Here is a 26,125-nt window from a genome sequence, read left to right on the forward strand (position 1 = left end):
GTGTTGCATACAATTTGCCAGCAAATTTAGAAAACTCAGCAGTGGCCACAGGACTGGAAAATGTCAGTTTTCATTCCATTCCAAGAACTTTCAGATGCTCAAGTTGGAATTAGAAAAGGCAGAGGCACAAGAGATCAAATCACCAACATCTGTTGGATCATCAATAAAGCAAGAGAGTTCCAGAAAAGCATCTTCTTCTACTCCATTGACTATGCCAAAGTCTTTGACTATGTGGATCACAACAAACTGTGGAAAATTCTTCAAGAAATTGGAATACCAGACCACCTTACCTACCTCCTGAGATATCTGTGTGCCGGTCAAGAAGCAACAGTTGGGAGTGGACATGGAATAATGAACTGGCTCCAAAGTGGGAAAGGAGTACGTCAAGACTGTGTATTGTCATCCTGTATATTTAATTTCTATGTAGAGTACATCATGCAAAATATTGGACTGGATGAAGCACAACCTGGAACCAAAATTGCCAGGAGAAATATCAATAACCTCAGATATGCAATTGACACCACTCTTATGGCAGAAAACAATGAGGAACTAAAGACCTCTTGAAAGTGAAAGAGGAGGGAGTGAAAAAGCTGGCTTAAAACTCAAAATTCAGAATAAGAATATCATGGCATCCGGTCCCATAACTTCACAGCAAATAGATGGGTAAACAATGGAAACAGTGACAGACTATTTTCTTGGGTTTCAAAATCACTGGGGATGGTTACTGCAGCCATGAAATCAAAAGACACTTGCTCTTTGGAAGAAAAGCAATGACCAACCTAGACATCATGTTAAAAAGCAGAGACATTACTTTGCTGACAAAGGTTTTTCTAGCCAAAGCTACGGTTTTGTCAGTAATCATGTATGAATATAAGATTTAGGCCATTAAGAAAGCTGAATGCCAAACAATTGATGTTTTTGAACTGTGGTGCTGGTGAAGATTGCTGAGAGTCCATTGGACTGCAAGGAGACCAACCAGTCAATCCTAAAGGAGATCAGTCCTGAATATTCAATGGAAGGTTTGATATTGAAGCTGAAACTCCAATACTTTGGCCACCTGATGGGAAGAACTGACTCATTGAAAAAGACCCTGATGCTGGCAAAGATTGAAGGCAGGAGAAGGGGATGACAGAGGAGGAGATGGTTGGATGACATCACTTATTTGATGAACATGTGTTTGAGCAAGCTCCAGGAGTTGGTGATGGATAGGGAAGCCTGGTTTGTTATAGTCTATGGATTGCAAAGCGTCAGATACTACTGAATTACTGAACTTACTGATTTATATAAAATGATTTGTATAAAATTTACTTAAAATATGATATTTTTTCTCTCCTTTTCTAAGGAAATAGTTCAAATATAAATTCCTCCACAAAAATGTAGCCTATTACAACACTGTGAAGATGTGTTGTAATTTTAGAAGAAACCACACTTACTTAGTGACTTCTAGCAGAAAGTTGTTTTCATTCATTTTTCCAATTTATTTCATTATTTTCATGAGAAGGTAAAATGTACAAAAAATAATTAGGATGGTTGAATATTTTCACCTCAATCCAAGAGGTTTAGGGAAAACATATTATTGCTGAGTAGTTTATTGAGGTCACAAAAGGGACTGATCTAGGAAAAATTAAAAACTGAACTTCTCTAAAATTAAGTTTCAGTTGATGAAAAATTCCCATTAAGAAAAGGAGGATACAAGCCTCAAAAAGGAACTAAAAACCTTTTGCGTTATTTTGTTTGATAAAATACCCATGTTTTGAATATACATCCACAATATAAAAGACTCTTACTAATACAAAATAAAAAATACAACAAATATGAGCATAAACTTGAACTGAAATACCACAAAATGAGACATAAAAATGACTGATAAAACACATACAGTGCTCAACATCCTTGGCCATCAGGATAATGCTAATTGAAGTCACAAATAGTTATAATTTTTCACTCACTAGAATGCATAGATTGAAAAAGTCTAAAAGTGCTGTTGAAGTTATGAAGCAACTGGAACTACATACTGCTGGTGAGAGTGGTAAGTGGTACAAACACTTTGGAGAACTGGCATTTATAATGGTATAACAAAATAGCATATTATTATTGCATAAAAATATAATTTATGTCTGTACATGGCTCATAAAATACATATATACATATTCATATGTACATAAACATGTATCTTATAAACCAGAGGTGTATATACATCTGTTAAGCCTGAATTTCCACTTTTACACATTTACCCAAAAAGCAGTGAAAATATATGTTTTTATAAACACTGATAAAAGGATTTTTCAGTCTAATTCAGTCGCTCAGTCGTTTCTGACTCTTTGCGGCCCCATGGATAGCAGCACGCCAGGCCTTCCTGTCCATCACCAACTCCCGGAGCTTGCTCAAACTCATGTTCATAGAGTCAGTGATGACATCCAACCATCTCATCCTAGTAGTCCCCTCCTCCTCCTGCTTTCAGTTTTCCCCAACATCAGGGTCTTTTACAATGAATCAGCTCTCTACATCAGGTGGACAAAATATTGGAGTTGCAGCTTCAGTATCAGTCCTTCCAATGAATATTCAGGACTGATTTCCTTTAGGATTGACAGGTTTGGTCTTCTTGCATTCCAAGGGACTCTCAAGAGTCTAACACCACAGTTTAAAAGCATCAATTCTTCAGTGCTCATCTTTCTTTATGGTCCAACTCTCACATCCATGCTAATACTAAAAGGAGTTTTAGACCATCGAGAGCGCCAGGCTGCGACGGCGCAGGAGCAGCCGAGAGGAGCTACCCCAAGCCCGAGGTCAGGGGCGGCGGCGAAGAGGAGCAACCCCACATCCAAGGAGTGGCGGCTGCGTGGGTGCAGGAGGACCAAGAGGAGCTACTCCACGTTCAAGGTCAGGAGGGGCGGCCATGAGGAGATAGCCCTCATCCAAGGTAAGGAGCAGCAGCTGCACTCTGCTGGAGCAGCCGTGAAGAGATACCCCACGTCCAAGGTAAGAGAAACCCAAGTAAGACGGTAGGTGTTGAAAGAGGACATCAGAGGGCAGACACCCTGCAACCACAATCACAGAAAACTAGCCAATCTGATCACAGGACCACAGTCATGTCTAACTCAGTGAAACTAAGCCATGCCATGTGGGGCCACCCAAGACTGTCGGGTCATGGTGGAGAGGTCTGACAGAATGTGGTCCATTGGAGAAGGGAATGGCAAACCACTTCAGTTTTCTTGCGTTGAGAACCCCATGAACAGTATGAAAAGGCAAAATCATGGGAAACTGAAAGATGAACTCTCCAGGTGTCCAATATGCGACTGGAGATCAGTGGAGAAATAACTCCACAAAGAATGAAGGGATGGAGCCAAAGCAAAAACACCACCCAGTTGTGGATGTGACTGATCATAAAAGCAAGGTCCGATGCTGTAAAGAGCTATATTGCATAGGAACCTGGAATGTTCTGTCCATCAATCAAGATAAACTGGAAGTGGTCAAACAAGAGATGGCAAGAGTGAATGTTGACATTCTAGGAATCAGCTAACTAAAATGGACAAGAATGGGTGAATTTAACCCAGATGACCCTTATATCTACTACTGTGGACAGGAATCCCTCAGAAGAAATGGAGTAGCCATCATGGTCAACGAAAGAGTTTGAAATGCAGTACTGGAATGCAATCTCAAAAACGACAGAATGATCTCTGTTCGTTTCCAAGGCAAACCATTCAATATCACTGTAACCCAAGCCTATGCCCCAACCAGTAACACTGGAGAAGCTGAAGTTGAACGGGTCTATGAAGACTTACAAGACCTTTTAGAACTAACCCCCCAAAAAGATGTCCTTTTCAATATAGGGGACTGGAATGCAAAAGTAGGAAGTCAAGAAACACCTGGAGTAATAGGAAAACCTGGCCTTGGAGTACGGAATGAAGCAGGGCAAAGGCTAATAGAGTTTTGCCAAGAGAACACACTAGTCATAGCAAACAGCATCTTCCAACAACACAAGAGAAGACTCTACATGGACATCACTGGATAGTCAACACCAAAATCAGATTGATTATATTCTTTGCAGCCAGAGATGGAGAAGCTCTATACAGTCAGCAAAAAGAAGACTGGGAGCTGACTGTGGCTCAGATCATGAACTCCTTATTGCCAAATTAAGACTGAAATTGAAGAAAGAAGGGAAAACCACTAGACCATTCAGGTATGACCTAAATCAAATCCCTTATGACTATACAATGGAAGTGAGAAATAGATTTAAGGGACTATATCTGATAGACAGAGTGCCTGATGAACTATGGATGGAGGTTCGTGATATTGTACAGGGATCAAGACCATCCCCATGGAAAAGAAATGCAAAAGGCAAAATGGTTGTCTGAGGAGGCCTTACAAATAGCTGTGAAAAGAAGAGAAGCAAAAAGCAAAGGAGAAAAAGAAAGATATTCCCATTTGAATGCAGAGTTCCAACGAATAGCAAGGAGAGATAAGAAGGCCTTCCTCAGTGATCAATTCAAATAAATAGAGGAAAACAGCAGAATGGGAAAGACTAGAGTTCTCTTCAAGAAAATTAGAGATACTAGGGGAAAATTTCATGCAAAGATGGGTTCGATAAAGGACAGAAATGGTATGGGCCTAACAGAAGCAGAAGATATTAAGAAGAGGTGGCCAGAATACACGGAAAAACTGTACAAAAAAGACCTTCACGACCCAGATAATCACGATGGTGTGATCACTCACCTAGAGCCAGACATCCTGGAAAGTGAAGTCAAGTGGGCCTTAGGAAGCATCACCATGAACAAAGTTAGTGGAGGTGATGGAATTCCAGTTGAGTTATTTCAAATCCTGAAAGATGATGTTGTGAAAGTGCTGCACTCAATATGCCAGCAAATTTGGAAATCTCAGCAGTGGCCACGGGACTGGAAAAGGTCAGTTTTCATTCCAATCCCAAAGAAAGGCGATGCCAAAGAATCCTCAAACTCCCACACAATTGCGTTCATCTCACATGCTAGTAAAGTAATGCTCAAAATTCTCCAAGCCAGGCTTCAGCAATATGTGGACTGTGAACTTCCAGATGTTCAAGCTGGTTTTAGAAAAGGCAGAGGAACCAGAGATCAAATTGCCAACATTCGCTGGATCATCGAAAAAGCAAGAGAATTCCAGAAAAACATCTATTTCTGCTTTATTGATTATGCCAAAGCCTTTGACCGTGTGGATCACAATAAACTGTGGAAAATTCTGAAAGACATGGGTATACCAGACCACCTGAGCTGCCTCTTGAGAAACCTGTATGCAGGTCAGGAAGCAACAGTTAGAACTGGATATGGATCAACAGACTGGTTCCAAATAGGAAAAGGAGTATGTCAAGGCTGTAAATTGTCACCCTGCTTATTTAACTTATATGCAGAGTACATCATGAGAAATGCTAGGCTGGAAGAAACACATGCTGGAATCTAGAATGCTGGGAGAAATATCAATAACCTCAGATATGCAGATGATACCACTCTTATGGCAGAAAGTGAAGAGGAACTAAAAAGCCTCTTGATGAAAGTGAAAGAGGAGCATGAAAAAGTTGACTTAAAACTCAACATTCAGAAAACTAAGATCATGGCTTCTGGCACCATCACCTCATGGGAAATAGATGGGGAGACAGTGGAAACAGTGTCAGACTTTATTTTTTTGGGCTCCAAAGTCACTGCAGATGGTGATCACAGTCATGAAATTAAAAGACGCTTACTCCTTGGAAGGAAAGTTATGACCAACCTAGATAACATATTAAAAAGCAGAGACATTATTTTGCCAACAAAGGTCCGTCTAGTCAAGGCTATGGTTTTTCCAGTGGCCATGTATGGATGTGAGATTTGAACTGTGAAGAAAGCTGAGCGCTGAAAAATTGATGCTTTTGATGTTGGAGAAGACTCTTGAGAGTCCCTTGGACTGTAAGGAGATCCAACCAGTCCATCCTGGAGGAGATCAGTCTTGGGTATTCATTGGAAGGACTGATCCTGAAGCTGAAACTCCAGTACTTTGGCCACCTCATGCGAAAAGTTGACTCATTGGAAAAGACCCTGATACTGGGAGGGATTGAAGGCAGAAGGAGAAGGGGAGGACAGAGGATGAGATGGCTGGATGACATCACTGATTCGATGGACATGATTTTGAGTAAACTCCAGGAGCTGGTGATGGACAGGGAGGCTTCGCGTGCTGTGATTCATAGGGTCACAAAGAGTCGGACATGACTGAGCAACTGAACTGAATTGAACTGAGCTATTCATAATAGTCAAAAACATGAAACAACACTAATGCTCATTAACAGAGAAATTGACAAATTGGATAATGACTTGTGATATTCTCAAAGAATGATTTACTTTCTGGCCATTAAAAAAGAAAACACTACTGGTACTCAACGTTGACAATTTTTTTTTTTTTTTTTACTAAAAAAACAGTCTAAGAAGTCAGGCACAAAAGAATAAATATTGTTTACAGTAGACCTTTGAACAGCATGGGTTTAAACTGCATAGGTCCACTTGTACATGGATTTTTGTTCCCAACCAACATGCACTCCTGAACTACAGTATCCACAGCTGGTTGAACTCACAGAAGCAGAAGAGGGGATGGTGGATATGCAGGGCTGACCCTAAAGTTATATGCAGATTTTCCACCTCCTGGGATTTTGCCACCCCTTCCTCCCCCAGTATGTTCAAGGGTCAAATGTGTGAGCTTTATGGAACTCAAGTAACAGATAGACTTTGGTGATAGAAATAAGATGAGTAGCTGCAAGGAATAAAGTGTGAATGGGTAGGATAGAGGAGACAAAAAGTAATTTTGGAGCATGATAAAAATTTTCTATACCTTGCTGAATATGATAGCTACAGGGTTGTATAAAATGCTCAATACATGTAAAACTGACTGACTAAGTACAATGCAATTTATTAATATGTTAATTTTACTTCTGTAGAAATATGAATCTAAAATACAGTGGCAGCAGTAATAATGATTCATATTTCTCATGGCACAAGGAATAATAATATTACATACTTTATTTAGGAAATCAGATGAAAAGAGAAGATATTTAATAATATATGATGTCTTCATTGAATCTTTTAAAATATCTATTTGAAATTATAAAAGTAATATATAATCATAGTAAAAAAGTTGTTTTAGAAGTATAGAGAAAAAAAGAAAAGAAGTATAGAGAAGTAAACAGCAAAATAAATTAACACCCCTCCTTCATCTTCATTGTTTACTACTAATGCTAAATATATAATGGTAAAGCTTTTTTTTTTTCCCCCCAGAAAAGGAAAGTATGTCAAAATTAATTTCTGAGTACTTGTATGTCTGAAAATTTTTATTCTATTGCCATATTGAAGTCTAAATTTAAAACTATTTTCCATGTGCATAAGAAGACACTAATTCATTGTTTTCTAGAATATACATTATTGCTGGTTAAAAGTAAGATGACAGTCTGTCTCCCATCCATTTCAAAGCCACCAAACTACTCTTCTCTCTCCCATTTTTTTGGATAATACTTGCTCCTTTCAATCAAAAATTAACGTGCAGCAAGATTGATTAGGTTTGTTTTCTCTTTTTCATTTGTCATCTCCTGAATTGTTTCAAAGAATATTCCAAGTGTTCATGTAGGGGGAAATATACTTAGTTCTTCATTTTACCTGATCCATTCTCTCTGTCATTTTTATGAGATGGAGTTAGCAATTAATGAGTTTTTTCTCTTTCCATTTTATGTGTATTTCTTAATAATAAAAATAGCTGTAAAATAACTTATTATGCATTTACCAAAAATGAGGCATCTTAAATTCTTTGGATGGATTATTTCTTTTAAACCAACCAGCTATCTTATGAGGTTAATATTTTATTTAAACCAAGTTTAGAATATTAGAAAGCAGAGTTTTTATAAACTTACACAATATTGTAAAGCAGTTATCCTCCAATAAAAATAAATTTTAGAAAAAAAAATTATCCAAGATTACACACTCAAAAAATTATAGCACCTTGAAAAGATTAGATGAACTGTACACTCATTACTCTTTTCCTTTTTTATATATGTAAATTCCCCTAAAACTTATTTTTTAATTATCTAATTTGATCTTCACTAATTTCTACATTAATCAGCATTTCCACTGAAATATTTTGCTTTATTTTTCTTTTTTGAGATATAATTTATACATATTAAGATGCACAAATGTTAAGTGTACATTTGGTAGCATATGATGAGTGTGTATATCCATGAAGCCAACACCCATTTTAAGATATAGAATATTTCTATCACTGCAAACATTTCTATCACCCTCCTTCCCATTAGTCACTACCACCACCACTACAACCTACCAAAGGCAGCGACAGTTCTAATTTCTCTCATTATAGATCACTCTTTCCAAGTCTTATCTTTTTTTTCAGTTTTAATCTTTATATAAATAAGGTCATATGCTCCACACTTTTTTTTATCTAGTTTCTTTCAATTAGCTTCATTCTGTGAGATTTTTTCTCCATGTTTTATTCATCAGTGATTCATTTCTTTTTATTATTGTGTAGTATTTGTTGGTATGAGTATAAAACCATTTTTAATATACTCACCTGTTGAGAGAACTCTTTTTATGGCCATAATGAATAATATTGCTAGGGGACTCTTGATCAATTCTTTCTGTGCACAGCTGCCTTCATTTCTCTTTATCTCTCTAAACTTGAAGCAAAATTTCTGGGTCGTGTTAAACAAACATTCAATAGTATATAAAATTGTTCCTATAAACTGCAGGAAACTGCCAAATTTTCAAATTCTTCTTTTTTAAATGAGTGGATCCTTTATGTTTGCCCAGCAGATCAGTGCAAGAGACATCAATTGACTTGGTTAACAAACTTAACCCCAGAATCATTCTAGCAAATGTTTAGCAATTGCCTTTTGGGACTGATTCATTAATTACTTCCATTGTAGCCAGTCTTAAGCTATCAACATAATATCAACAAACTCTCAAAATTCCTGGAAATTTCACTATCAGTTCTCCCAGTAGAAGTCACCTTCAGTACCTCATTGGTACTATAGCATTATTTTTGACAACAGGAAAAAAAAAAAAAAAGCAAATCAATTCATGAACTATCTGGCCTAACCCCTCCCCAAATCTCTCTGTGGGAAAGGAATAGATAAATAATAATGCTTATTGAATGCAAACTATATGTCAAATAACGTTTACTACTTTAGTGTAATATCTCTAAATTATTTAATACCTACAACAAGATAATGAATGATGAAAGTACATTTTTGTGGATGAAGAAACTGAAGTACAAAGAAATGAAATGCTTTCCCAAAGTTCCACGTGAGGTAAGTCATGGGGAAAGTATTTCAACCCAAACAATCTAGTGCCAAATGTCATATGATGAACTTTACATTTTTACATAGCTTCCACTCTTCTAACAATAACACAAGAGTTTGTTTTACCATTGAAATGTTAGTTTTTCACGATTTAAAACCTTGATTAACTGGAAGAATAGATACTTGACAGCATAAATTGTTCAATTATGTATTATACAGACTTTATAGAATCCACCTGCTATAATTGTATACAAAGATAACTTTAAAATATAGAATCAAACAGTCATTAGCAAAGAATGACTTTGTATTGGTTTCAAAAGCAATTTAAATTAAATTACCATTATTTCTCAGTTTAAAAAAAAATTAAATTACCATTATTTTAAGTCAGTTCTAAAAATGTTTTGGAAAACTGGTTAAAAGATATATTTGCTAATTCATAATATGTCCACGTATATCACTGAGGCTACTTTGAATTTTCCCTATATATACTTTACTGTATAACAAAAATTATGTTCCAAATTCTCCAAAGTCCAGCTCATGGACAAAACAGAAATGTCAACTTTGCAGTAACTGCTGATTACTAAATAGGAAAGCCCCAAGTAATTTTTGTGGGTTCCAGGTAAAGGCAGCAGGGGAGCAGATAGACTTGTCAAAAGACTGTTGGACCCTAAGGTGCTCATAATGAGATACCTTTATGACCTTTCATGATTTTGAGTCTCAAGTTTCCAGGGCAGGCTGGGCTTCAGTGAGAGGGAGAAATGAAGATAAGTAAAGGTTAATAAAGGAGGTGGAGATGGCACCTGTGGTCCAAAGAGGGATACACAGAGCTAGAAGCTGTGAAACAATGTGATTTAAGTTGATGTTCTGGCTTCCCAGTGGCATTAGTGGTAAAGAACTTGACTGCCAATAAAGGAGACTTAAGAGATGTGGATTAAATCCCTGGGTCAGGAAGATCCTCTTGAAGTGGGCATGCAAGCCACTCCAGTATTCTTGCCTGGAGAATCTTATGGACAGGCTGAGGATAATATGGCAATAAAAAGTGGTATCTGGCCACATCAGTCAAGCAGCAAAAGAAGATGGTTCAGGAGCATGCAGGTCATTCTGGCTTGCAAGATTAGAATTTACATCTTCCAGAAGTGGAGAAACCTTAAGGTCATCTATAAGAAACACTCCAGTCCCTATTTCTTCTGGGTCAATGAGGGTCCAGACAATGAACTCGTCATGTGTTGCTGAAACTTGGCTTCAATACACTGACACCAAATTGAACCTAAGACACAGAGGTTTGGTTAAGCAGGAAAGAATAGTTCAACCGCTTGCCAGGAAACGGGGCCACTGTGGGCTAATGCTCTCAAGGCTGTGTGTCCCATCCTGAACAATATAGTGAAAACTCATAAAATGGTTCAAGTAGCAGGGCACAACTAGCTCATGAACATTCTTCTAATTAGCTGAAGTGATGCAGAGTCAGTTGGAACCTACTAGTTCCAACCAGTCTAGCTAGGGTCTATGTTCTTGAGGTTAGCAGTTTTCATCTGTTGGGAGTCTGCTTCCTGTAAAAACAACTTAGGAATGTGTGTCAGGCTTTTATCTATATCTCTCAGGGAACTGCTATGTGACAGATTTATAGTCTAAGCTGATACTAGTTCCCCAGCCCAAAATAAAGAGCCTCTTAATGAAGGTGAAAGAGGAGAATTAAAAAGCTGGCTTAAAATTCAGCATTCAAAAAACTAAAATCATGGCAACTTGTCCCATCACTTCATGGCAAATAGATGGTGAAACAATGGAAACACTGACAGACTTTATTTTCTTGGGCTCCAGAATCACTGCAGATGGTGACTGCAGCCACAAAATTAAGACTCTTCCTCCTTGGAAGAAAAGCTATGACAACCTAGACAACATATTAAAAAGCAGAGACATCACTTTACCAACATGTTCGTCTAGTCAAAGCTAAGGTTTTTCCAGTAGTCATGTATGGATGTGAGAGTTGGACCATAAAGAAGGCTGAACACTCACTGAAGAATTGATGCTTTCAAATTGTGGTGTTGAAGAAGACTCTTGAGAGTCCACTGGACAGAAAGGAGATAAAGCCAGTCAATCCTAGAGGAAATCAACCTAGAATATTCATTGGAAAACTGATGCTGAAGCTGCAATATTTTGGCTACCTGATGGAAAGAACCAAATCACTGGAAAAACTCTGATGCTGGGAAATATTGAGAACAGGAGGAGAAGGGGGCAACAGAGGATGACATGGTTGGATGGCATCATTGACTCAATGGACATGAGTTTCAGCAAACTCCAGGAGAAGTTTGTGCAAACTTCAGAAGGTGGTGAAGGATAGGGAAGCCTGGTGTGCTGCAGTTCACGAGGTCACAAATAGTTGGACATGACTGAACAACAGCCCCAGTCCAACAGGTATTCTTTGTTTCTACATCTTCACATATCACCGTTATTAACTCTGAAGTCAGCCTTTTACTTCAAAAGACAAGGACAAAGGAGCTTGTACATGTCTTCAACTCTGGAACTGATTGACCAGTAAGTAGAGCTCTTGGACAAATACTTGAAGTTGGACATTATCTTCAGTTTTGAGAAGGCCTACTTCATCATGGATGGATTTTGTTTAATATATTTATTTTTGATTGTGCTAGTTCTTTCTTGCTGCATGGACTTTTCTCTAGTTGTTGTGAGTGGAGGCTACTCTCTGGCTGTCGTATACAGTCTTCTCATTGCAGTGGCTTCTCTTATTGTGGAACAAAGGCTCTAGGGCTCTCAGGCTTCAGTAGTTGTGGTGCATGTGCTCAATGGTTGTGGCTTCCAGGCTCTAGAGCACAGGCTCAATGGTTTTGGTGCACAGGCTTAGTTGCTCCCACCACATGTGGGATCTACTCAGATCATGGATCAAATCCATATCTCTTACATTGGCATGAAGACTCTTCTTCAGTGAGCCACCAGGGAAGCCTTTGTATGCAGTTTCACTGAGAAGTGATGTCCAGGACAGCTCCAAGCTGAAGACTATGGGGGAGGCTGACCAGCTGGCAGGAGGAGGATGAGTGGCCCAAAGCACATTGGAGGAAATGGGTTTGAAAGAACCCATGCCTAGCTAGGTGAAAATGTGGGGAGTGATGGAGAGGCAGAGTATGAGTGACTGCTTCTCATAAGTCTTTTTCAAGGCCCTTTTCATGGTGGTACCCATTCACATCCTCTCTGCTGCTTCATCTTCTTTTGGAGTGAGCTGCGGGTTTTGGATCTTCAAACAATGCCTTCATCCCTTCACCACCCACTTCCTTTTTATCATTTTCTTGTCTTAAATTTTTAGGAGCTAGGAGTTAGAAAAATGTGACCACAATAGAAGTGCTATTTGACTTCTATATCCCGCCTTCGAAGGACTAATATTACCTCAAACTTTCTCTCTTTTCTTATAACTGTAAATGCATATCAGGTTTAGGAAAAGATTTCAGGGTTCTTCTCCAATCACTGCAACATAACCTATCTCCACCTCTCCCAACAGACTCTCAGGGCAGCTTCTCTCCCTGAGAGGAGGGCTTCTGTGCCTAAGAAGTCCTTCCTCATCTGCCCCTCCCCTTCCTTCTTGTCTTCAAAGGGGCCTTGGTCTTGTGCCTTGAGAAAAACAATGTAATTTTTTTTTCTAAACTTGCCACTTTGAAAGAAAGAAGGTGTGGGGGAAGGGTGAATCTTATGGGGTGCTGGGCCCAGTCTCTCCTTCATTCCATGTTTAAGAGGTGGTGTGGGGAAATGTCTGACTTTATTTCCTTTTCTATGATGCAAAGGGAAAAGGATAAAGAAGTTTCCAAGTAATGGAGTCAAGTGGGAAAGTCATTAAGATCTTTTTGATTTCCCTGTAATACTCTAAATCTCAAAATATCATCTGCTATAGTTCTGTGAAAAAAAAAAAACGTTATTGTTATTTAGACAGGAATTGTGTTGACTCTAAAGATTATTTAGGTAAACACAGTCATTTTAACAATATTCATTCTTTCAATCCATGAATAGGGTATGTCTTATCATTTGTTTTCGTTGCCTTCAATTACTTTTATCAATGTCTTATAATTTTCTGAGTACAGGTATTTTATGTCCTTAGGTTTATTGCTGAGTATTTTATTCTTTTGAAGCAATTGCAAATGGGATTTGTCTTTATTTACTCTTTATCATTGTTTGTTGTTAGTATGTAGAAATGCAATAGATTTCTCTTTGCTAATTTTATATCCAGGAACTTTACTGAATTTATTTCTTAGCTTTAACGGTATTTTTGGTGACATCTTCAGATTTTCTCTGTAATTAGTTTATCTGTAAATTTCTCTGTAAATTAGTTTCATTTAATCTGAAACAGTGACAGTTTTACTTCTTTTACAATTTGGATTATTTTTACTCCTGTTTCTTGACTGATTGTCTTGGTGAGGGTTTCCGGTACTGTGTTAAATAAAAGTAGTGTAGGTGGCATCCTTGTCATGTTCCTAATCTCAGAGGAAATGCTTTCAGCTTTTCATCACTGAGTGTAATGTTGACTATATATGTTCTTTATTATGTTGAGGTATATTCTCTCTAAATCCACTTTGTTGAGATATTTTACCATAAATGGATGTTGAATTTTGCTAAAGCCATTTTTCTACATCTTTTGAGTTGATCATATGTTTTTTATCCTAAATTTATTATGTAGTATATTACATTGACTGACTTTTGAATACTGAAATATTTTTGCCTCCCTGAAATAATCCCACTTAATCATTCTGTATAAACTTTTTAATGTATTGTTGAATATGTCTGATTTGATATCAGATTATGCTGACCTTATAGGATGATTTTGGAATCATAATACATTCTGCAATTTTTTGAAGCAGTTTGAGAAAGATAGGTGTTAATTTTTCAAATGTTTGGTAGAATTCACCTGTGAAGCTGTCTGATTCTGAGCCTTTGTTTGTTGGGAGTTCTTTTATTACCAATTGAATTTCACTTTCAGTAATTGGCCTACACAATTTTACATTTCTTCCTGATTCATTTTTGGGAGAACGTACACATCAGTGTATTTCTTAAGTGGTCTATTTTACTGGCATATAATTGTTTGCAATAATTTTTTATGATGCTTTGTGGTGCTGTAGTATGTGTTGTAACTTGTCCTCTTTCATTTCTGATATTATTTGGGCCCTCTCTTTTTTTTTTTTCTTGATGAGGATTGCTAAAAGCTTATCAGTTTTATTTGCTCTTTTAAAGGTGCAGCTCTTATTGTATTGATATTTTCTATTGACTTTAAGTCCCTTTTTTCATTATTTTTGCTAATACTTATGGTTACTTTTCTTCTAATAGCTTTGGATTGTGTTTATTTTTCCTCCTCTAGTTAATTGAGGGATAAATTTTGATTGTTTTAAGCTTTTCTCATTTTTTAAAGAAGGCTTGTGTTGCTATTAACCCCCCTTGTTGTTGTTGTTGTTGTTGTTTTGCTGTGCCTCAGTTTTGATCATTTCATTTTCATTTTTACTTGTCCACAAGGTGTCTTTTTTATTTCACCTTTGATTTATTCAGTGATCTATTGGTTGTTTAGTAGCATATAATTTAACCTCCAAGTGTTTATTTTTTGCAGTTTCTTTTTTTGTTATCATTGGTTTGTAGTCTCATAGCATTATGATTAGAAATGATGCTTGGTATGATTTCAATTTTAAATTTCTCATACTACTTCTTTATTTTATTTTTGCTAGCTTTTAGTAGAATTCTATAACTCATGCCCGATGGCTCATCTTCTCCAGTGCTTCTCTCATAACGTTCTCAGTCTCCTAGTACCTTCTTCTGCGTGCACATGCATGCCAAGTCACTTCAGTTGTGTTTGACTCTTTGAGAGCCTATGGGCTATAGCCTGGCAGGCTCTTCTGTCTATGGGATTCTTCGGGCAAGAATACTAAAGTGGGTTTCCATGCCATCCTCCAGGGGATCTTTCTGACCCAAGGATTCAACCCACATCTCCTGCAGCTCCTGCATTGCAGGCAGATTTTGTTTGTTTTTTTTTTTTTTTTTTTTTATCACTGAGCCACCATGGAAATTGTGGCATAAAACTCATTGGTGTGCATCTGCTTGTGCTTTTGTCTCCTCTTATCCAGTACATACTGTGACCAACACTGATCCCTTGTTTTCTGGTCTTACCATTATAATCACAAGTAATAGTATAAATAGGCAAAATATGCTTAGACATTAACAAGTGTCACAAATCATTCTAACCTTTTTATATATATTTATACCTCATTACAACTCTATGTCAGGTACTATAAATGTGGCAATTTAACAGCTCAGGAAATGAAAACACAAAATGTTGAAATTATTTTCTCATGGTCACAAAAACCAAGATAAAAACACCTGCTTCAGATCCTGGCCTCTTAATCACTATAAAGCCTGGCTGCTCATAACTGCTCCAAATAAATGGTCTTCCAACACTGCAAATATAATTGAGAGGATAATCTATATCTTTGAAATCACACTTTAGTTGCAAAGCATTATTTTGTTTCAAGTTAAGTTAGATTCATAATAAATTGTATATAAAAGAAAAGTCAAATAGGAATTTGAAGAATCATATAATCAATATAGTTAATGAAGACAACTAAATTGTGTGGTTTTTATACTTCAGAATATATACCTTTTTATACCTCAGAATACTGAATAGTGATAGGAAAATGAGAGAGTTAAATCTTAGGCAGGTTGACAGGCAGCCCAAGGCCCCTTGTGGAGGTAAACATTCCTTTATACTTTTTTTTTTCCCTTAGTCAGGGTAAGACATGTTTTTTTTACACCCTGTACAGATATTGCAACAATGTATCTCACTTGAGATCTGGCCTTTCATTAAGTCAGGAGCTAATGATTACACACATCTTACTTATGAATATGCTTTTCTTAGGCTCTATGTTAATGACTATAATTGTAACAAATCTTGCCTAGGAACCTGTTTCTCAGCAACAGAATATCTCGCCCAGAGACTTGTTGCCTGGAACACTTTCCTTCTGGTTAATCTTGTACTAAAGTTATCTCAGCATGTATGCCTTGGGAAAGGGTTTGGTGGAACATTTACAAACTGAGGTATTATTTTCATCTTTTCTAGCAGCCAGTTGAAAATTATATAATGCCCTATTTAAACTAGTGAGGTGGGTACTATTTCTATCTCCTTCTGATGTCTATATCAGAAGCTTTCTCTATTCTTTAATAAAATCTCTGTTGCACAAAGCTCTAAGTGACTGAGACTGTGTCTTTGGTACTGGAGTGGAGTGAAATCTTCTCCTTCAGAGGCCACAAACCTGACACCGACCACCATAAGCTATCAAAAATGTACTAGACTATAACAATAAAGTAGGAAATTAATAGCATTTATTCAAGATGGGTTGAATGGGAAAACATCATAAATATATTTAGCCTTCATTTCACACACTAGAAAGGTAATGCTCAAAATCCTTCAAGTTAGACTTCAGCAGTACATGAACAAAGAGCTTCCAGATGAATAAGCTTGATTTAGAAAAGGCAGAAGAAGCAAAGAACAAATTGCTAGCCTCCACTGGGTCATAGAAAAAGAAAGAGAATTCCAGAAAAACCATCTATTTCTGCTTCATTGACTACAGTAAAGCCTTTGACTGTGTGGATCACAACAAAATTGTGGAAAATTCTTGGAGATAGGAATACCTGACCACCATACCTGCTTCCTGAGAAACCTGTATGCAGGCCAAAAAGCAACAGTTAGAACCAGGCATGGAACAACAGATTGGTTCCAAATTGGGAAAGGAGTACATCAAGTCTGTATATTGTCACCCTGCTTGTATACATCACGCAAAATTGAGGTTGGATGAACCACAAGCTAAAATCAAGATTTCCAGGAGAAATATCAACAACCTCAGATACACAAATGATTCCACCCTAATAGCAGAAAGCAAAGAGGAACTAAAAATCCTCTTGATGAAGGTGAAAGAGGAGAGTGAAAAAGCTGGCTTAAAACTCAACATTCAAAAGACTAAGATCATGGCAAGTGGTCTCATCACTTCATGGCAAATAGATGGGGGAAAATGGGAACAGTGATAGATTTTATTTTCTCAGGCTCCAAAATCACTGCAGATGATGACTGCAACCATGAAATTAAAAAACGCTTGCTCCTTGCAAGATAAGGTATGACAAATCTAAACAGCATATAAAAAATAGAGACGGCATTTTGCTAACAGAGGTCCATATATTCAAAGGTATGGTTTTCCAGTAGTCATGTACAGATATGAGAGTTGGACCATAAAAATGTCTGAGTGTTGAATAATTGATCCTTTCAATTTGTGTTGCTGGAGAAGTCTCTGGAGAGTCTGCTAGGCAGCAAGGAGATCAAAGCAGTCAATCCTAAAGAAAATCAACCCTGGATATTCATTGAAAGGACTGATGCTGAAGCTTCAATACTTTGGCTACCTGATGTAAAGAGTCAACTCATTGGAAAAGATTCTGATGCTGGAAAAGATTGAGAGCAGAATGAGAAGAGGGTGGCAGATGTTGAGATGGCTGGATGGCATCATCAACTCAATGGACAGAAGCCTGAGCAAACTTTGAGAGATAGTGAAGATAGGGGAGCCTGACATGCTTTAGCCCATGGTTTCACAGAGTCAGACACGAGTTAGTGACTGAACAACAGTATATAATGAACATACAAGAAAAGCAAAGGAAACAAAGCAATTCAAGTTGACTAAAACACGTGAATGGAGAAAAGGAAACTATGGAAACAAACTTCATACATAAGGAAAAGAATCTTGCCAAGTTGGAAACACTAAGGGTGTCAAGAGGAGTGATGGATATAGTTCTAGGAAAGTAGGGGATGTCAGGTTTGGAGATAAGTTTTGAAAAGTATTTTAATGACTCTTCTAAAGAGTGAGTCCAGTATTTTTCAGAAAGAAAAACCAAAGAGTTTTCAAGCAATCTTTACCCACTTAGTTTCAATGGCTAGTTCTCTGTAAAAGCTGTCTATACTTTAAAACAAAAGACATGTAAATCTGTATTCTTGGGGGCTTCAAATGGGTCTTTTCTCTTTTTAAAAATTGAAGTATAGTAGATGTATTATGTTATGTTAATTTTAAATGTATAGCAAAGTGACTCAGTTGTGCACACACACAGACACACACATATTATTTTTCAGATTATTTGCCCTTATAGGTTATTACAAGATATTCAATACATTTCCCTCTGCTATACAGTAGAACCTTGATGATTATTTATTTTATATATAGTAGTGTATATCTGTTAATCCTGAGCTTTTAATTTATTTTTTCTCCTTTGATAACCATAAATGTGTTTTCCATGTCCATGAATCTAATTATGTTTTGTAAATAAGTTCATCATTGGATCTTGACAAGGATAGATTTTGACTCTGGACAAATGCTTACAGCATGATAGAAGAACTAGAAGAGAAGATATTATACCAATTTGAATGACTAACTTACTTCTTCAAATCAAGGAACATATTTTACAGCCCCTAATTTCCAACAATGGAGAGAGTAACAACCTCCTTGCAGTAATAGTTTTAATAGAAAATTAGAATGAACAATTAAAAAATTGTTGTCTAAAGTGGATAGATAAGACCATGAAGGGCTGGTTATGTGCCTTCATGAATGTTCTCACATTCACCATGAACATGGGTAGGATTAAGGGATGTCCACACTGGATAGATTTCTCTGTTTTCCTGGAAGATGTGAGGACGAGGGAGAGGAGAGGATGGCAGTGCCCTTTCTTCCACACATCACCTTCCCCACCCCCACTCCATACAGTGGTCATATGATCAGGGCTGCAATGGCCAAGGCTGGAAGCAGGGATTGCACTTAATCAAGAAACTGTTTTGAACTTTTATGTCACAATATCAAATGTCCTGATAGAGCAGGATATGCCTTCACTCCATCTACAAAATTGGGGCTGATGGTGAAGAATGACTGCTAGTGAAACTGAGTACCCATAAAACTGAATTTCTCTGCTAAGTTTATGATCAACACTATTCAAAGCTTTTCCATTTCTTGTCCCCTGTACTAACTGAACACACTAATGCACCAGAGTCAGATGACTAAAATTGCTGTAGTTTGTAACATCATTAATGTACTAAAATTGCTGGTGTTGATGATATCATTAATGCACAGACTCAGGTGGTTTCTCCAGAGAAAGATAAGCTAACAGACCCCAAGGTCATAGGGCACCAGAAAAGAGACTTTTAAAGTTTACACATCCTGACTTCAAAAGCTATGATTAAGAAATACCATAAGCAGCTATGTTCTGAGATGGACTGCATTTGGCCCATGGAATGTGTGTCTCTCTAAATAATCCACTTCAACCTAAATTCACCTAAGAAAAAAATCACATCACAGTGATTAATTTATCTTCTTTGTTCTTCACCTTTAAAAATATCCCCAACTCAAAGACCAAGTTGGAGGAGATCTCAAGCTGTCTTTCCTCCACTACTTTGCTTAGTGCCCTGAAACAAATCCTTACTTTACTTTGAATGCTCACTGTCAGAATTTGGCTTTTTGTGCCATAAGACTGCAAGCCCATTTCTCTTCCAATAATTTAATCAATTGCTGTTGTGTAATGAAGCCTCCATAAAATCCCCAAAACAAAGGGTTTAAGGGCTTCTATGTTGGTGCGTAAGTAGAGATTTGGGAGAGTGGCATTCTCAAGGAGCATGAAAGTTTCCCATGAATGATATTTTATACATAATTGCCTTATTCATCTCTTCCATCTGGCTGTTGCTGAATTATCTCCCCTTACAATGGGCACATTTGATGCACAGCCATCCATCCATAGTGCAGGTAATGACTTGGACTAGTGATTGGCATCCTGAGATGGAGGGGGTCTTTGGGACCTCCAATCTATAGCTAGTAGGTTAGATGTGCAGACAACCTGGACTTGTGATTGACATCTGAAGTGGAGGGTGGTCTTTGGGATTGAGCCCTCTACCGATGGAACCTGATGCTATCTCCAGGTAGGTGTGAGGGACATGTCCCACGTCCTCAAATAGGAATTAGAGACAGAACAAATTAACTGCATAGTATATCCCAATTTCCCAGTTTTCAGTAGTTCACAATGTATATTATCATATTCAGAGATCTAAGAAATTCTGAATTAGGTCAACCTATTTATTTCTGTTTACCTCACAGTTTCCTAATGTTATTTGTTCCTGAAATATACCCCCCCCCTTCATATCACCAGTAACATCTCACAGAACTCTTTAACTATGGACTATACTTTAGAATATTGTAATCTTTCCTCCATATGATAGACATTCTTTATGGATTGCAAGCCTCTCAAAGTTAATTACATCTTTCAAATGTTTGACTTCACAATCCAGAATCTGGATTTGGAGAAGAGCTGGATGGCTCCAAGTATCACTCTTCATTGCAGTGTTTGTAAGCAGCCTCTGACAGGAAATGTTCTTTACAGGAAAGAACTCTCTGAAAAGGCACTCATATGTCTTGTCACTAACCTTCAACCAGGCATCCATGTTCTACTCATCTCTATCATTGAAAGTTGTGCACCTTTCAAAACTTTTGATCATACAACACTTTGCATGGCATTTTTTTTTCTCATAGATTGAAGATGTAGAAAGGAAGAATAAGTAATTAACTGATGACCAGATCACTTTCCTAGCTTCCCCTTCAGTAATCTCACAAACAAACTATATGAACAAGCTAGCATCTAAAGACAAAAGTCCGTATAGTCAAAGCAATTTTTTTTCTACAATCATCTACAATGTGGGAGTTGGACAATGAAGGCTGAGCACCAAAGAATTGATGCTTTTGAATTGCAGTGCTGGAGAAGACTCTTGAGAGTCCCTTGAACAGCAAGGAGACCAAACTTGTCAATCTTAAAGGAAATCAAACCTCAATATTCATTGGAAGGACTGATGTGGAAACTAAAGCTCCAGTACTTTGATCACCTAATGTGAAGAGTCAGTTCACTGGAAAAGACACTGATGCTGGGGAAGAATGAGGGCAGGAGAAGGGGAGAACAGATTTTGAGATGACTGAATGGCTTCACTGACTCAATGGACATGAGTTTGGGCAAACTCCAGGATATAGTGAAGGATAGAGAAGCCTGATGTACTGCAGTCCATGGTGCTACAATGAGTTGGACATGATTTAATCACTTTGTTTGAACAACAACAAATAAATATTACAAAGAGTTGACAAGTCTGCACACAAGCCTACAGACAAAGGGCAATGGTGATGACTCTGACACCCTATCTCAATGATTAATTGAATTACTTCCCTGATTCCCTTAAAAAAATGTCCATGTCCAGGCAGAGTCTTTGGGGGTAGTTTTGCGAGAACTCTGAATATGCAATGTCTCCGCAGATTGCCAACAATCTGATAAAAGCACATTTCTTTTCTACCAACAGTTTTGAGTATTCATTTTATAAGGGGGAAGCAGCAGGACCTGATTTAATATATTCACGATGAGTGTCCCATGACTGCTTTCACATGGTTGTGCTCACTAGTTTATTGGACACTAAGTCTATTCAATAATGTCAAATATGCAGGTGACACCACACTTATGGCAGAAAGTGAAGAAGAACTAAAGAACCTCTTGGTGAAAGTGAAAGAGGAGAGTGAAAAAGTTGGCTTAACATTCAGAAAACTAAGATCATAGCATCTGGCCTCATCACTTCATGGCAAATAGATGGTGATACAATGGAAAGAGAGACAGACTTTATTTTGGGGGGGGGGGGGGCTCCAAAAACACTGCAGATGGTGACTGTAGCCATGAAACTGAGAGATGCTAACTCCTTGGAAGAAAAGTTATGACCAACTTAGACAGCATATTAAAAAACAGAGACCTACTATCAACAGATCACCAGCCCAGGTGGGATGCATGAGACAAGTGCTCCGGCCTGGTGCACTGGGAAGACCCAGAGGAATCGGGTGGAGAGGGAGATGGGAGGGGGGATCGGGATGGGGAATAAATGTAAATCTATGGCTGATTCATATCAATGTATGACAAAACCCACTGAAATGTTGTGAAGTAATTAGCCTCCAACTAATAAAAAAATTAAAAAAAAAAAAAAAACAAAAAAAAACAGAGACATTACTTTGCCAACAAAAGTTTGTCTAGTCAAAGTTATGGATTTTCAAGTAGTCATATATGGATATGAGAGTTGGACTATAAAGAAACCTGAGCTCTTAAGAATTGATGCTTTTTTTCTCCAACTGTGGTGCTAGAGAAGATTCTTGAGAGTCCCTTGGACGCAAGGAGATCCAACCAGTCCATCCTAAAGGAAATCAGTCTTGAATATTCATTGGAAGGACTGATGCTGAAGCTGAACCTCCAATACTTTGGCCACCTGATACGAAGAACTGACTCATTGGAAAAGACCCTGATGCTGGGAGGGATTGAGGGCAGGGGGAGAAGGGAACAACAGAGGATGAGACAGTTGGATGGCATCACCAACTCAATGGACATGAGTTTGAGTAAGCTCCGGGAGTTGGTGTTGGACAGGGAAGCTTGGCATGCTGCAGTCCATTGGGTTGCAAAGAGTGGGGCATGACTGAGGGACTGAACTGAACTAAACTTAAGTCTATTCAGGAGATTAGAGAAAGATATGGGTCATGGAGGTAATATTATATTCTTCAAATTTAGTAAAACATTTAGGTAACTACCTTCTCAACAAGAGGGAGAATAAGAATTCATAACTATTGTCTACTTTCATTCTTATTTTGTAATCTCTGTCACATCAAAGGCAGAGCAAGCACATTTAAATAAGAGAAACAAGTACCATGGGTACTTTATACTGCTCTAGTTTCTAAATGAAAAACAAGTAACACATTTTTAGGACATATGAAAATTAAGGGATTAAGAGAATATCGTTACAGAAAAAAAGTTATTTATGTAAAAATAAAATAACTGTCAGTTTTCAAAACTGCTTTTAAGTTCTGTAAGCCAACATATATCAGATCCATGGAAAATGAACAAAGAATATGCAAAGAAAAATGTATATATAAAACAGAAAGACTTGAATTGTAAACAGTTTAACCAAATATTTATTCCAAATGGACTGCTGATTTGTGCATATTAGGCAAAGGATCCTTTTAAAATATGAGGGAGGTGTTGCACCTTTAAAAAATTAAATTACTGTGATTTAATTTTAATCTAGATTTCTAGATGAATAGTTTCTTAAGAAATATCAATAACCTCAGATATGCATATGACACCACTCTTATGACAGAAGTGAAGAGAAGTTAAAGATCTTCTTGATGAAAGTGAAAGAGGACACTGAAAAAGCTGGCTTAAAACTCAACATTCAAAAAAAGAAGACCACGGCATCTGGCCCCATCACTTCATGGCAAATAGATGGGGAAACAACAGAAACAGTGACAGACTTTATTTTCTTGGACTCTAGAAGCCTCTAGAAAAGAATCCTTCTTTGCTCCTTCCTTCTGATAATTGCCAGAAATCCCTGGTATCCTTTGTCTTTTAGTTCCATCACTTGAATCTCTGTCTGTATCATCCATGGCCTTTTTCCCTGTGTTCTCTTTGTATCTCTATATCCAAATCTCCCTTTCCTTTCTCTATGAAGATATGAGTTAATGAATCGAGGGTTCACCTTAAACCAGTAGGACCTCATCTTGATTAAATATGGAAAGGCCCAATTTCCAAAGATGGAAATTTCTGGTGGACATGAATTTTGGGGTGGCATAATGGTGACAATGATTGAAAGGTTGATGTGACACTGTTGACTTTCAGGGATACCTGGATGGCCAACTATGATTTTCTTAAGGACAAGGTAGTTGAGCAGCCGTTGAGTGTATTCCTTGACTCCTATAATATAGAAATTTAAAGAATGGGGAAACAAAAGACTGATGACAATTCAGTTCAATTCAGTCACTCAGTCGTGTCCGACTCTTTGTGACCCCATGAATCACAGCACACCAGGCCTCCCTGTCTATCACCAGTTCCTGGAGTCGACTCAAACTCATGTTCATTGAGTCGGTGATGCCATCCAACCATCTCATCCTCTGTCGTCCCCTTCTCCTCTTGCCCCAATCCCTCCCAGCATCAAGGTCTTTTCCAATGAGTCAACTCTTCGCATGAGGTGGCCAAAGTACTGGAGTTTCAGCTTCATCATCAGTCCTCCCCATGAACACCCAGGACTGATCTCCTGATGACAATTATCACAGTGCAAATAGCAATTCTTAATCCAATTTCCAGATCTGAGCCATTCCTCATACCTAAGTATTTTTTATTGAAGGAGAGACAAGGGCTTTTTGAGAAACAGGAATTTAATGCTATAATATGTATGTCCTAAGTCTCTTCAGTCATGTCCGACTATTTGTGGCTATATGGACTGTAGCCTGCCAGGCTTCTCTGTTCATGGGATTTTCCAGGCAATACTGAAGTGGGTAGCCATTTCCTATTCCAGGGGATCTTCCTGATCCAGGGATCAAACCCACATGTCTTACTTCTCCTGCATTGGCAGGAGGATTCTTTACCACTAGCACCACCATAGTAGTAATTATTCAAGTATATCTCAAAGATATATGTCAGTTCAGTTCAGATCAGTTCAGTTGTTCAGTTGTGTCCAACTCTTTGCGACCCCATGGACTGCAGCAAACCAGGCCTCCCTGCCCATCACCAACTCCCAGAGTTTTCTCAAACTCATATCCATTGAGTTGGTGATGACATCCAACCATCTCATCCTCTGTCATCTACTTCTCCTCCCACCTTCAATCTTTCCCAGCATCAGGGTCTTTTCAAATAAGTCAGCTCTTCACATCAGGTGGCCAAAGTATTGGAGTTTCAGCTTCATCATAAGTTCTTCCAATGGATATTCAGGACTGATTTCCTTTAGAATGGACTGGTTGGATCTCCTTCAAGTTCAAGAGACTCTCAAGAGTCTTCTCCAACACCACAGTTCAAAAGCATCAATTCTTCGGTGCTCAGCTTTCTTTAGAGTCCAATTCTCACATTCAGACATGACTGCTGGAAACTCCATAGCCTTGACTAGATGGACTGTATCAAAGTTATTCATTGGAAGGACTGATGCTGAAACTGAAGCTCCAATGCCTTGGCCACCTGATGCAACGAGCAGGCTCATTAGAAAGATCCTGATGCTGGGAAAGATTGAGGGCAGGAGGAGTAGGATACAACAGAGGGTGAGATGGTTGGATGGCATCACTGACTCAATAGACATGAGTGAGCAAATTCTGGGGATAGTGAAGGGCAGGGAACCCTGGTAGTCTGCAGTCCATGTGTTCACAAATAGTTGAACACAACTTAGTGACTGAATAACAGTCTCAAGGAAATTTATGGCCTTTCATCAGAGGAATTGTATACTGGAGAAAGAGAAATACATAAATTGTTCAAGGTTTGCTCAGTATACTGTGGGCTGTCATTGACTAAGGACCATTTTTTAGAGTGAAAGTTTTAAATTCCATATAATAAGTGAAGTATTACTCCAAGTCCATCTCACAGTGTGTAAAATGGGCCTTGATACTGTAGTCTACATCACTAGGAGGACAGCTAAACTTATGGAAATTTGACTTAAAGCCATATTTAAAGACTCATATGGTGTCTTTGTCATTTGGGAAATGTTCTTTGAGATGAAAAGTGTGCTAGGGCTCAACAACCAGTACAGGCTGATTCATTTCATTCCACAGAATAGATAGATTTGAGAATTCAAGGGGAAGTAGAAGGAACATTTTACAATCATTATCAGAGAATCATATATGGAACATTTCTATGTTCCATATCTGGAAAGAAAAGACTTTCAGTAAATGTATGCTTTGCTTGCTTACATGTCCTGATCCCTGAAAGTCACTTTTCTTCAAGGGGAAAACAGTAGGCTGAAGCTAT

General features: G+C 37.9%; 1 long non-coding RNA gene across 1 annotated transcript; it reads left to right on the forward strand.

The window, feature by feature from the left end:
* The first annotated feature begins 213 nt into the window (after positions 1-213).
* On the forward strand, positions 214-17,070 carry LOC122686973. Its single transcript, XR_006338970.1, has 3 exons — positions 214-367; positions 2,405-2,407; positions 17,054-17,070. It is a non-coding gene; the product is annotated as an uncharacterized LOC122686973 (long non-coding RNA).
* Positions 17,071-26,125: the final 9,055 nt, after the last annotated feature.

This window comes from Cervus elaphus, chromosome 30 (genome assembly GCF_910594005.1).
Source record: "Cervus elaphus chromosome 30, mCerEla1.1, whole genome shotgun sequence".
In the NCBI taxonomy this organism is placed as follows: domain Eukaryota; kingdom Metazoa; phylum Chordata; class Mammalia; order Artiodactyla; family Cervidae; genus Cervus; species Cervus elaphus.